We start from the raw sequence: 13,421 nt of genomic DNA, 5'->3' as shown, positions 1-13,421 counted from the left end.
CTGATGACTAAGGATGTTGAACATTTCTTTAGGTGTTTCTCATCCATTTGATATTCCTTAGCTGAGAATTCTTTGTTTGGCTCTGTGGCCCATTTTTAATAGGGTTATTTGGCTGTCTGGAGTCTAAGTTCTTTAGTTCTTTGTACATTTTGGATATTATCCCTCTATCAGATGTAGGATTAGTAAAGATGTTTTCCTAATCTATTGGTTGCCATTTTGTCCTATTGACAGTGTTCTTGCCTTACAGAAGATCAATTTGTCAATTCTTGATCTCAGAGCATATGCCACTGGTGTTCTATTCAGGAAATTTTCCCACGCGCCCATGTGTTCAAGACTCTTGCCCCCTTTCTCTTCTTTTAGTTTGAGTGTATCTGGTTTTATGTGGAGATCCTTGATTTACTTAGAATTGATGTACAGGGCAGTAAGAATGGATCGATTTGCATTCTTCTACATGCTGACCTCCAGTTGAACCAGCACCATTTGTTGAAAACGCTGTCTTTTTTCCACTGGATAGTTTTATCTCCTTTGTCAAAGATCAAGTGACCATAGGTGTGTGGGTTCATTTCTGGGTCTTCAATTCTATTCCATTATCTATCTACCTGTCTCTGTACCAATACCATACAGTTTTTACCACTATTGTTCTGTAGTACTGCTTGAGGTCAGGGATGGTGATTACCCCAGAAGTCCTTTTATTGTTGAGGATAGTTTTTGCTATTCTGTGTTTTTTATTACACCAAATGAATTTTCAAATTGCTCTTTCTAATTTTATGAAGAATTGAGTTGGAATTTTGATGGGGATTGCATTGAATCTGTGTAGATTGCTTTCTGAAAGATGGCCATTTTTTCTATATTAATCATACCAATCCATGAAGATGGGAGATCTTTCTGCCTTCTGAGATCTTCTTCAGTTTCTTTCTTCAGAGCCTTGAAGTTCTTGTCATATAGATCTTACATTTGCTTGGTTAGAGTCACATCAAGGTATTTTATATTATTTGTAATAGTTACAAACAAACCACTCTTAAGGATAGGTTCTGTGCCCAATAGAAGATGGCCAAGAGAAACAAACTCAATGACATCCTTGGAGGTCTTTTGTTCATAATGTCATCAGGGCATTTTTTAACCCTATAGGTTAATTACACCTATATTATGGTTTCTGGGTATGCAAACGTTCTCCATGTCTATGTGTATTTCTTTTGCCTTTTCCTGTTTGGTTTGGTTTGGGTTTTTGTTTGCGTTGGGTTTTCTTTTTCTTTTTGTTTTTGGTGTTTTGGGTTTTTTTTTTTTTTTTGCCTATACTGATTCTTTTAAAAATTGTATTTCTGGTTTTGTGGGTGCCAGCTTTCTCCCTCAGGGTGTTCAGACAATGCTGCATACCAGGCTGGAAGTATGAGTCAGAGCCCAGAGCAGGTGAGGTCTGCAGGATCCAGGAATGTTTAGAGTGTGTGTGGGTGGGTGTGGGGGGTCAGGTTGATGGAGCGTCTCAGAGTTTTAGTGTTACAGCTGTTTGACATGGCACTCAAGAAAACAGCTGTCTTAGATAATCTTCAATGAATCAGCTTGTGTACACACACCTTATTTAGGGTAGACAAGGGTTATATATGAACTTTGGAGAGCAGGAAAGAGTTTGCAGGGTGAATATTATCATTGGCTGGAGTTTAAAGTACTGTGAATGTCGCATTTGCATGGAGAGGCAGCCAGGAATCCCACATACTTTCTAGGCAGCCTCTTACATTTAAAGAGGAAGTAGAGCTTGTAGTTTGCGAAGAACTACTCAACCTTCTCTAGGTAGAGGGTATGGGGGTCAGGCTCCTCAAGTAAGTTCAGAGAGAGAGGAGGAAGCCCTGCTAGAAAAAGAAGCTCTCCATTTTGTGTCAAGCCCAGAGAACATTGTAGGCTGTAACCTGAAATAAAAAGGTTTCTCTACATATTTTATTTATTTCTAATATAGCTGTTTGTTTTCTAAGGAGGGAACAAAAGGTACTGAATAGTAGAGGAGGTGGGAGGAACTAGGAGGAGAGGGATAGGGGAACCTATAATCAGAATATATTCTATAAAAAACTAATCTATTTTCAAGAAAAAGAAAAAGAAAAATACCTTGCTGCTCTTATTGGTTTCGGAATATGCTAACTGAAGTCTTGATGTGTCTAGGATTTGAAAAATGAAACTGAGATCTGTATGACTTGATTTTCTTTTTCAAATTCAACTCCATAGTCCATGAAAGTACAAGTTTCCCATCACAGCTCAGTCTCTTTCTTCTGGAGGAGTTTTTTTTTAAATCTATCGCAAACTAGTTTGACCAGAGAGAACTAAAAACTAAGCCTGATAAACAACTTCATGGCAAAGTGGCTGGGTATAAAATTAACTCAGAGAAACAAATCAGTAGCCTTCCTCTACTCAAATGTCCTTGTTGGGATAAGCAGGCCCTTGAGAAAAGGGGAATGTCAGGAGGGATGTGGTAGGGGAATGACACCCTCCAGCAGGGTGGGGGGGTGATAGCAGGTTTCTGGACGGGAAACCAGGAAATTGGATAACATTTAAAATGTAAATAAAAAAAATGCTTGTTTGTTTTCCATTTGAGATTCTTTTAAAGATCATATTTTCTGTTGTTGTTGTTTGCAAGTGGAGTCAAGAGACTGGGTTAGGGATAGGGACATGAGTCCATATCTCCTTTCAGCTCTAGGATCTCATTTATTGCAGACTTGGGTAGGGCCTGTGTATGCTGTTTCAGTGTCTGTGAGTTCATATGTGTATTTGATCCTATTAATTTAGAGGGCCTTGCTTTCTTGGTAAGAACATCAGGGTTCCTGATTCCTGAAGAAATTTGAGGGAATGTGAAGATCTCAGAAGTCTGCTGAAAGTCTCTGTATTTGTTCCTCCAAAATGGTCATGGATTTAACTTTCTTAGCAGAATAGGATTTGGTTTTAATATGGCAAAATTTTTGGCCTACAAAGCACTGGATGAGCATTCCATCTTATTGGCCACCTCAAATCAAAAGCAATCTAGGATTTGTACCATTGCAATGTATTCTTCCCATGTTACACTTTTGTAGATCAAAATTCTAGCTGGGTTGGTAACATCAATTCTTCTCTTTGTTTAGTGAGTTATGTAGAATTAGAAAGGGCTATCATATTTGAATAAAATATCCTAAGGTGTTTGAAACAACTCAATTAGATAAAAACACAGAATAGCAAAAAGCTCTGTCTCCTCTGTTATTTTCTGATTTCATGTAGATTCCCTTCATATATGCATATATTGTCTGTAGCTTCTACTCTGTTAGGTTTTCCATATGAATCCTCAAAAGGTTCTTAGTTTCAACTGTCACTAAATATCTTGAATCACGCACTTTGTCTTTCATCCCCTTCTCTGATTTTCCCATTATGGTCACCCCTCATTCATTTATACCTACCCGTTCTATTTACCCTTCCTATTGAGAGATACCCTTCCCCTCTAGTTTCTTACTATCTGACTAATCTCTGTGGCTATATAGATTGATTAAAACACTGCATCCCTCATAAGTAGAAATTGGTGCAGATTTTTTTCTAGTTCAATCTATTTGTATGCAATTTTCATGACTTCATTTTTAAGTTACTGAATAATAGTCCACTTTTTAAATTTAGCACATTTTCTTTATCCATTTATCTGCTGACAGACATCTAAGTTGTTTCCAATTTATGGCTGTTATGAATAGAGCATCAATGAACATGGTTGATCAAGATCTTCTGTATAGTAGGGTGAAGCATCTTTTGAGCTTATGCCCAAGAACTGGAACTTGAAAATGATCCCAGTGGAAGAAAGACAGCGCTTTGTTTTCAACAAATGGTGCTGGTTCAACTGGCAAGAATTGTCAGAAATTGTGAATACATATGAACACGAAGACATTAGTTCAGGAACAAGGAACTCATCTGTGCAGATGCCAAAACCTCAAGCAGTTAGAAAACAGAAAAGGTTGGTCAGCATCTAAGTACAAAACATCTTAATGGTCATGGTTGTGGAGGACAGAAAAAAATACTGTTAAACTCAGACAAAATGGATCTCCACATAAAATCACAGAGATACATGCCCATAAGGTTAAAACTGGGGAAAAAAGAAGAGAGTTATAGTCTGTTTTTTTTTCTTAGAACATGTTTGAAGAAGTAAAACTTGAAACACACTTTGAAGTGAAATAAATACAGAAGCTATTCGAGTTTCCCTGAATAGACACCACATCTATGCTGTTGAGTCTTTGAAACTCTACTGCGGAGCTGGACTCCAGCACTCACTCCCTGCCTCAGGGATCAGTTGCCTCGGTGAGACAAGTGCTTGAGGATCTCCTTGTTCTGATAGTTACATCAAGACTAGCTTTCCTACATGCATGCCCTCGGGACGGCTCACCCATGCCCTCACCACAGAGTCAGCTCTATTCTGCTGCCCAGGTGAAATGCAGGGTCTACTATTCCAAGTACTGTAAGTAGTAAACTCTGTGTGTGTGTGTGTGTGTGTGTGTGTGTGTGTGTGTGTGTGTGTGTGTGTTCGTGTGTGTTGGGGGTCAGGGGTGTCTCCTACTCTTGTGACCCTTGGGCAAGGTCTTTTACCTGCCACAGGTGGTGAAGGGGAAGAGGGACAGGATATTTTGCCCTCATCCATGCTGCTGAATGAGAGACTAGTGGCCAGTACATCTCTCCTGTGGTGCTCATATCTGGGACAACCGGCCTACTTTTCAGAGTACCTCAGCTTAATAGGGATGGGATCAGCTCTCCTAGTCTGTCCCCAGGGCCAGCTCTCCCAAGAGTCCTCGGTGAGGGGTAAGACCAATTCAGCAGCACAGCTGCTGAGATATCGTGTCCCTGGGACAGCAGTCCAAACCAGGGTCATCTGCCTAGCCTTTGGTGGTAACTGACCTCTGCTGCTGTGGGTCCACAGACCCAGACATGGCCCTCAGTGGCAGAATGGGCCAGGACTCCACCATGGACCTAGGTGGCATCCCTGGCTACTCACATCAGTCTTGTTCCTCACTTCCACTCGAGCCTCTGTTTCTGCCTCTTTTCATTGTGCCTGCACGATTTTTCTGTTTCTTTCTCTTTTCCATTTCTCCAACACTTACTTGCTCCTTTGCCTAGTGGTGTCTGGGGACTGTTTCAGGAGTAGTCTCAGAAGTGAAATGCACCACTTATGCATTACAGCACTGAGCAGAGGTCATATTGGGCATGGTCTGCCCTTCACCTCCACCATCACCATCTTTCCCACCTGTGTTATTGCAGGACTCATAGTCATCTCAGGATAGCTCCCTGTCTGGACACCCTGGTGCTGGTCTGGTGGTCCTCTCAGGCTCATTCTTCACTGGACCTGTCGACTGACCTACACAAGGGTGTCTGTTTTGGGCTCACTCTATCCCTGGATCCCAGAGCCATAATGGGTTCTTCTAGTCTCCCTGGGAGTCCATCTGGGTCTGGGTGGCACCAGACTGGTTGTCATCTCAGTCTATCTCCCAACCCAGGACCAGTGCCCCTGACTGGTGGTTGTCTCGGGCTCACTTCCTTTTCGGGGAATGTTAGGCTACTAATAATTCAGATGCTTACAGATTAGAACACTGAGTGTGACATAGCCTCTCTGTCACCTAATGATGTACATGTGACATAGAAGCCACACCTGTAATACCTCTAGGGGCAGCAAGATGAAATCTTAAAGTAATTTTGATTAGCATTTCTCTGATGGATAAGCATGTTGAACAGTTCTTTAAGTGCTTCTTAACAATTTGAATCTCCTCTTCTGAAAATTCTGTTTAAATCTATATTCTAGTTTTTAATTGGGTTACTTATTCTCTTAATGTCCATTTTTTTGAGTTCTTCATATATTTTGGATATTAGCTCCTTATTAGATGTACAGTTGGCAAACATCTTTCCCCATTCTGTAGCCTGCCACTGAGTTAATGATGGTGTCCTTTATAGTACAGAAGATTTTCAGTTTCGTGAGGCCCTACTTAGTAAGTGGTAATCTTTGTACATGTGCTATTAGTGTTCTGTTCAGAATGTGTTTTTCTGTGGCAATAACCTAAAAAACTATTTTATCTCTTCTATCAGGTGCAGTTTATCTGGTTTTATGTCGAGGCCCTTGATCCATTTGGAGTTGAGTTTTGTGCAGGGTCATAAGTTTGGATTTATTTCACTCTTACTTTCAGCCATCCAATTTGATCAGCTCCATTTGCTGAAGATGCTGTCTTTTTTTCCAGTATATATTTTCCACTTCTTTATAAAAATTCAGGTATTCATAGGTGTGTGAACTTATTGCTCAATTCTATTTTGTTGATCAAATGGCTGAATTTGTGTTAATACCGTGCTATTTTTATTACCACAGTTCTGTAGTACAGTTTGAGATTGCGGATGCTGATACCTCCAACAGTTCTTCTATAACTCAAGAGTGATTTCTGTGTTTCCACATGATGCTTAAAATTGTTCCTTTCTATTTCTGTGTATAATCATGTTGGGATTTTGATGGGGATTGCATTGGATCCACAGATTGATCCTTTTAAAGGATGGCTATTTTTACTATACCAATTCTACTGATCCATGAGCTTGGGGGATATTTCTCTCTTCCAATATCTCCTTCAATATCTTAAAATTTTTATTATACAGGGCCTACACTTGCTTGATTTGAGTTTTCCTAAGGTATTTCTTATTAATGGAGGCTACTGTGAAAGGTATTATTTCCCTGATTTATTTCTCAGTCCACTCTTATTTGTATATAGAAAGACAACTACTAATTCTTCAGCTACAGGAGATTCCTGGTAGAAATGTTAGGGTCATGTATGTATACTATTAAATTGTCTGAAAACAAAGATACTTTTTGTTCTTCAAGATACTTTTACTTCTCCCCATCCTATCTCTATTCACTTGATCTTAATGCTCAAGTTAAGACATCAAGCACTACATTGAATAGGTATAGAGAGAGTGGACAACCTTGTCTTGTTCTGGATTTTAGTGGAATTTCTTGAGTTTCTCTCCATTTATGTTGATGTTAACTGAGGGCTTACTGTAAGTGCCTTTTTGATGTTGAAGCATATCCCTTGTATCCCTCATTTCTCCTGGACATTTATCCAAAAAGGGTGTTAGATTTTGTCAAAGGCCTTTTCTGAAAGAGATGAACATTTTTTATTTTGTTGTGTTTATATGACAGATTACACTTATGAAATTATCTATGTTGAATTATCCCTGCATCTCTTGGATACCAACTATTTAATCATGGTGGATGATCTATTTGAAGAATTTTTGGATTTGGTTTGCAAGTATTTTACTGAGATTTTTTTCATCCTTTCACAAGGGAAATTGGTTTGTTATTGCCTTTTTTGGTTGTTGAATCTTTATGTGATTTGGGTACCAATGTTAACTGTGTTCTCATAAAACAAATTGGGCAATGCTCTTCTGTTTCTATATTTGAAACAAGTTAAGGAATGTTGGTATTGACTTTTCTTGGAAAGCAATAGAATTCTGTGTTAAAACCATCTGGTAGGTCTATTTTGTCAGATATTAAGATGACTATACCAGCTTGCTTCTTGTGTCCATTTGCTTGAAATATATTTTCCATCTCCTTGCCCTTAGGTAGTGGCTATCCTTGATGTAAGGGGTTTATTTATTTATTTATTTTGGATACATCAGAAGGTTGGATCCTGTTTCCATTTACATTCCATCAATAGTGATCAGTGATTTATTTATTGGGGAAGTGCAGACCATTGATATTGATATTGGGCCTTGGTCTGATGTGAAGAATTGTAATTACTACTTCTACTTCATCAGTGTTTATAAGTATGCTTAAATTGCTTATCTGATCTTGATTTAACTTTATCAATGTGGTATGTATTGAGAAAAGTATAGACTTTTGGTGAAGTATAAACTTTTAAAGTATGTCCTTATGATTCTCTGGATTTCCTCATGGTCTACTGCTAGTTTTCTCTTTTTGTGTTTAATTTGTTGGTTTAGATATCATTTCTCTGTCTTTTTGTTTAATTTGGCTAAGGGTTTGTTAATCTTCTTGATTTTCCGAAAGAAGTACTTCATTGTTTCATTGCCTCTTTGTATTGTTTTGTTGTTAAATTTTAATTGGTTTCTTTCCTGAATTTGATTATTTCTTGCTGTCCACTCCTTTTGGGATTTTCCACCTTAGAACCACCATCATTATTCCAGCAGTTTGAGTATATAGTGATTTCATTTTAATTCTATTCTAGGAAGTCTTTAATTTCTTAATTTCTGCCTTGACCCACTTTTGATTCAGTAACGAGTTGTTTAGTTTCTACAACACTGTATGCTTTCTGTTGTTGATATGCAGTTTTAATCTATGTCAATTCACTAGGATATAGGGGTCTATTTCAATTTTCTTGTGTCTCTTGAGTCTTGCTTTGTGTTCCAGTATATGTTCAGTTTTGGAGAAAATAACACAAGTTTCTGTGAAGAATGTATATTCTTTTGTATTCTTATGATACATTCTGTAAATATCTGTTAGGTCCATTTAGTTTATCACCATAGTTAGCTTCTGTATTTCTCTCTTTATTTATTTAGTTTTTTTATTGGCGATACTAGGGCATTGAACTGTCCCACTCTAACAGTGCGCGAAAGAGTCAGCTTGTGACTTAAGCTGTGGTAGTAATTCTTTCATGAACTGAATGTCATTGTTGCATAGATTTTAAGAATTTCTTTCTTTTTTTTAGCATACATATATACATTTTCAGCTAAGACTTCTTCTTTTTTTTTTATTGAATATTTCTATATACATTTTGGTGTTATTCCTTCCGGTTTGCAAACATCCCCCTCCCCCCCTTCCTTATGGGTGTTCCTCCCAACCTCCCCATTGCGCCCTCCCCCACAGTCTATTGGGGGTTAAGGAAGGGCTTCCCTCCACTGGTGCTCTTACTAGGATATTCATTGCTACCTATGAGGTCAGAGTCCAGGTCAGTCCATGTATAGTCTTTAGGTAGTGGCTTAGTCCCCTGGAAGCTCTGGTTGCTTGGCATTGTATATGGGGTCTGAGCCCTTCAAGCTCTTCAGTTCTTTTCTGATTCTTCAGCAGGGGTCCATTCTCAGTTCAGTGGTTTGCTGCTGGCATTCCCGCCTCTATTTTTGTATTCTGGCTGTGAATTTCAATGCTGTATGGTGAATTTTTCTTTTGATTAGTATGTAGCGTTTCCTTATCTCTTCTAGCTTGTTTTGATTTGGAATCTATTTTGTCAGATATTAAAATGGTTATACCTGCTCGCTTCTTGGGTCCATTTGCTTGAAATAGTTGTCTATCCTTTTGCCCTGAGGTGATAGCTATCCTTGATGTTAAGTTGTATTTTTTGGATACAGCGGAAGGATGGATCCTGTTTTCATATCCATTCTGTCAATAGTAATCAGTGCTGTATTTACTGGGGAATGCAGACTACTGATATTGAGAATTGTCAGTTAGCAGTATTTGTTGGTTCCCTCATCTCCCATAGACTTGCTGGTCCAGAATTATAAATTCTCTTTTTGTTTCTTATTGTTCTAGCTAGCATTTTGAGTACTTTATTGAATAGCTATGGGGAGAGTGGGCATCCCTGTTCCTGATTTTTGGTGGGACTGCTTCATGTATCTCTCCATTTAATTTGATATTGGCTGTTGGTTTACAGTAAATCACTTTTATTATGTTCTGGTATGGGCCTTGAATTCCTGATCTCTCCAATATGTTTAACATGAAGGAGTGTTGTATTTTGTCAAATTTTTTTCTGCATCTAAGGAGATGATTATGTGAGATTTTTTCTGAGTTTGTTTATATGGTGGATCATATTAGTGGATTTTTGTATATTGAACTAGCCTTTGCAATCCTGGGATGAATCCTACTTGGTCATGGTGAATGATGGTTTTGATGTGTTTTTGGATTCGGTTTGCAAGAATTTTATTGATTATTTTTGCATTGATATTCATAAGCAAGATTGGACTGAAGTTCTTTTTTTGGTTGGGTCCTTGTGTGACTTAGGTATCAGAATAATTGTGGCTTCATAGAATTAATTAGGTAGTGTTCATTCTGTTTCTCTTTTATGGAATATTTGGGGAATATTGGTATTAGGTCTTCTTTGAAGGTCTGATAGAATTCTGAACTAAATCCATCTGGCCCTGGGCTTTTTTAGTTGGGAGGTTTTTAATGACTTCTTCTAATTCCTTATAGGATATGGACCTGTTTAGATAGTTTACCTGCTATTGATTTAACTTTGGAGTATGGTATCTGTCTAGAAAACCATCTATTTCATCTAGATTTTACAGTTTTGTTGAGTATAGGCTTTTGTGGTAGGATCTGATGATTTTTTTAATTTCCCCCATTTTAGTTATTATGTCTCCCTTTTCATGTCTGATTTTGTTAATTTGGTTAAATCAATAGCAGGTATGGGTGACTGTCTTGAGTCTGCCTCTTTTTTCCCTGGTTTGCAACAAGTCTCCTGGTAGGCCTATGGCCCTGGCTGTAGCAGACCTCCTGTGGGGCTTTCCAACTGGAGGGTATTCAGAGGGGCAGAGAAGCAGCTGATTTGTTGCCCTGGCTACAGTAGACCTCCTTTGAGACCTTCAGACTGTTGGGTCTTCAGAAGGGCAGTCAAACTGTTGTCCTGTGTGAAACTGTTGGGTAGGGGTGCGGGGATGCAGGTGCACAGACAGGACTGTGGTTTCTGTTTTCTTGTGTGCATCAGAACTCCAGGGAGGCTTTCAGTCCTTTGGGTCAGTTGCACTGCATGCCAAAGAGTCCCCAGGACGTCTTCAGACTGTGGTGACTGTTGTCCAATTGCCCTGTGTACAGAGGAACTCCTGGGATACCTTCAAGCTGTGGTGTCCGATGCTCTGCATACAGCAGATCCGGGATGCCTCAGGATGTGGTATCAAATGCTCTGAGTGCAATGGCTCTTCTGGTCTGCCTCAGGATATGTCTTCTGGGGAGCAGACTTGCTAGAAATCTCTCCCAGCAGAAAGACCAGGTGAGAAGGGGAGTGATATTCAGCAGGTAAGGGTTTGGGGGTATGATGAGTCCCCAAGTTCACTAGGCTCCCAGTGGCAGCTGTGGGGACTTCAAGAGTGTTCTTACAAATTCTCTGAGTGCCCTGGACCGTCTGGTATGCCTTAGGATAGAACATCTTCCAGGATGCAGACTAGCTAACAGTCTGTCCCAGAGCAGAAAGGACTGGGCAGAAGGATATAGCCTTAATTACTGAGAAAAGCACACAATTTAACATTAACTGCTGCTTGAACATAGTAAATTATGGTGTTTTACATTATTGTATTGATGATTATTCCAAATTTTAAAAATTAAACAGTGTTTTGCAAAGTTCATATTAAATTAGTTGAGTAATTGTATTACATTTAAATAGAATAGCCTTGGAGTCAGTAGACATTTAAAACACATTTTATTCCAGAATAAATGTTTCTTTTCAGAAATTTAGGCTTTCTCTCACTGTTTTTATGATTAATATTTAAACCATTAAAAACAACAATTTAAAATGATTCTGATAATATCAAATCATTGCATCTAGTTTCTGAAACAGTTTAAATCCAATAAATCAAGTATGAAGTATGTAGCTTATTTTGGATTGCCTTGTGATCAATGTAAAAGCCTTTCCTGCTTTTAAATCATATGGAATAGATTGTTTTCAAGTTTTAAAATATTGATTTAACTAGGGCCTGGGAAGATGACTCAGTTGGTTAATTGCTTGCTGAGCAAGCATAAAGATATGGGTTTGGATCCCAATAGCTCACCCTAAAAGCTGGTCATGATGGTGAGATGCATGGTTATATCCCCAGCTCTGGAAGGTAAAGACAGGATGCTCAGAACTGTGGCCAGACAATCTAACTATTAAATGGGTTCCAGGCTCAGTGAGAGAAGCTGCCTCAAAAGGCAAGGTGGAGAGCAATTAATAGAAGACACCTGATTTCAACCTCTGGCCTCCATTCACACAGTGAGACATTTACAACTACCCACAATAAGTAAGTAGCTAAAATAAATAAATAAGCAAGGAAATAAAAATGTAAATAAACCGAGCAAGTGCAGGAATCAGCAAGCACTTGACAAATAATTTGCTATTATTTTTAACTAAGTTGAATTAGTCTCTGGTCTTCAGGAATAGAGAGGATCTACTTGACCATTACTATGAGGGCCAGTGTCAGCATTTCTTCTAGGCTCTGCCCCAGAGTTAGCTGGCAATAGCCATGTATGCCTGACTCAGTATAAAAGGGGCTGCTTGCTGTCTCCTCTCTCTTGCTCTCTTGCTTTACTCTTTTCCCTCTTTCCCCATCCCTTCACTCTCTATTCCCCCTCCCCCCTAACCCCCTATCCAGGTATTCATAGCTGGCCTCTACATATCTCTCTCTCTCTCTCTCTCTCTCTCTCTCTCTCTCTCTCTCTCTCTCTCTCTCTCTCTCTCATGCCCTCAGTTCCCCTCCCCGTGTCCTACATAAACCTCTATTCTACTCAGGGAGAAGAGATACCTCAGCATGGGCCCACAGAGACACCACCTTCCACATCATCATACCAAGTCTTTACCAAACATATCCTTAGCTTCCCTTTCTTTTTTAAAGAATACAACAGTCAGGAATGGAGATGCCTCTCTGTGTGCTTGCTGATTCCTGAGGACAGCTAATCTCTTTCTTTTTGTGCAATGACTTTTTCTAGGTTTTTCACATATACTTTACTGAGCACATAATCCCTGTTCACACTGATTTCTTTGAAACCCTATAGCCCTTTTCAGTTTTATTCTTTTTATTATATAAGAACAAGCATTTTTTAACCCAATAATTTTAAACAGTTAGCTTTTCAGCCAGGCTTGATTTGACAGTGAAGAGACAGAACAATGTTCAGGTTAAACCTCTCACCTTTGGTGTGCTTCTTGTCACCTGGGACTGGTTAAAGCTCACATGTGACATCCACGATCCTTTGAGTGCCTTATATGATGCAAGCTGTAGGGTCTGTCTTTCTAACAACATCACAGAGGCTGCCCCAAGATTGATTTTGAGTAAGAGTTTCTTCAATCATGGTTTATTTGCTTCCACTCAAGTGGAAAACCAAAGTGATGATCAAAGGAAGGAAACACATTCTCCAAGAAAAATATTGACTGCCAAGTTTCTGTAGGTATAGTCCAAATCATTTCATCACTCTTTGAGCCAACACAGCTTAGAGAATGGGAGAGATTTGCCTATGTGACCAAAACCCATTATGTTTTTAAAGCAAAACTCATCTTAGTACTTCAAATTTTCTTAGCAAGTATACCACATCTAGAAACACTTTAACCCCTTTTCCATAGAGGATACAAAGCTTGTCTCCTTGTTACCCTGGCAAGGCTTTTAATAAATGTTGAAAAAATTACTAATTTTGGATAATAACCATATAACTTGTAGAAAATGGAATTTGTCTTTTATCTACGTTTAAAAACTATTTTAGTTTTCCACAACAACCATTATTG

General features: G+C 38.8%; 1 pseudogene; it reads right to left on the bottom strand.

Annotated features, from left to right (window-relative positions):
- Positions 1-5,524: 5,524 nt before the first annotated feature.
- LOC116906450 lies at positions 5,525-5,648 on the bottom strand (annotated as a pseudogene).
- Between the last annotated feature and the right edge of the window lie 7,773 nt (positions 5,649-13,421).

Source organism: Rattus rattus, chromosome 7, assembly GCF_011064425.1.
Source record: "Rattus rattus isolate New Zealand chromosome 7, Rrattus_CSIRO_v1, whole genome shotgun sequence".
Taxonomy (NCBI): Eukaryota; Metazoa; Chordata; class Mammalia; order Rodentia; family Muridae; genus Rattus; species Rattus rattus.
Note: the sequence above shows the minus strand (reverse complement) of the source record. Positions and strands in the feature narration are given on the sequence as shown.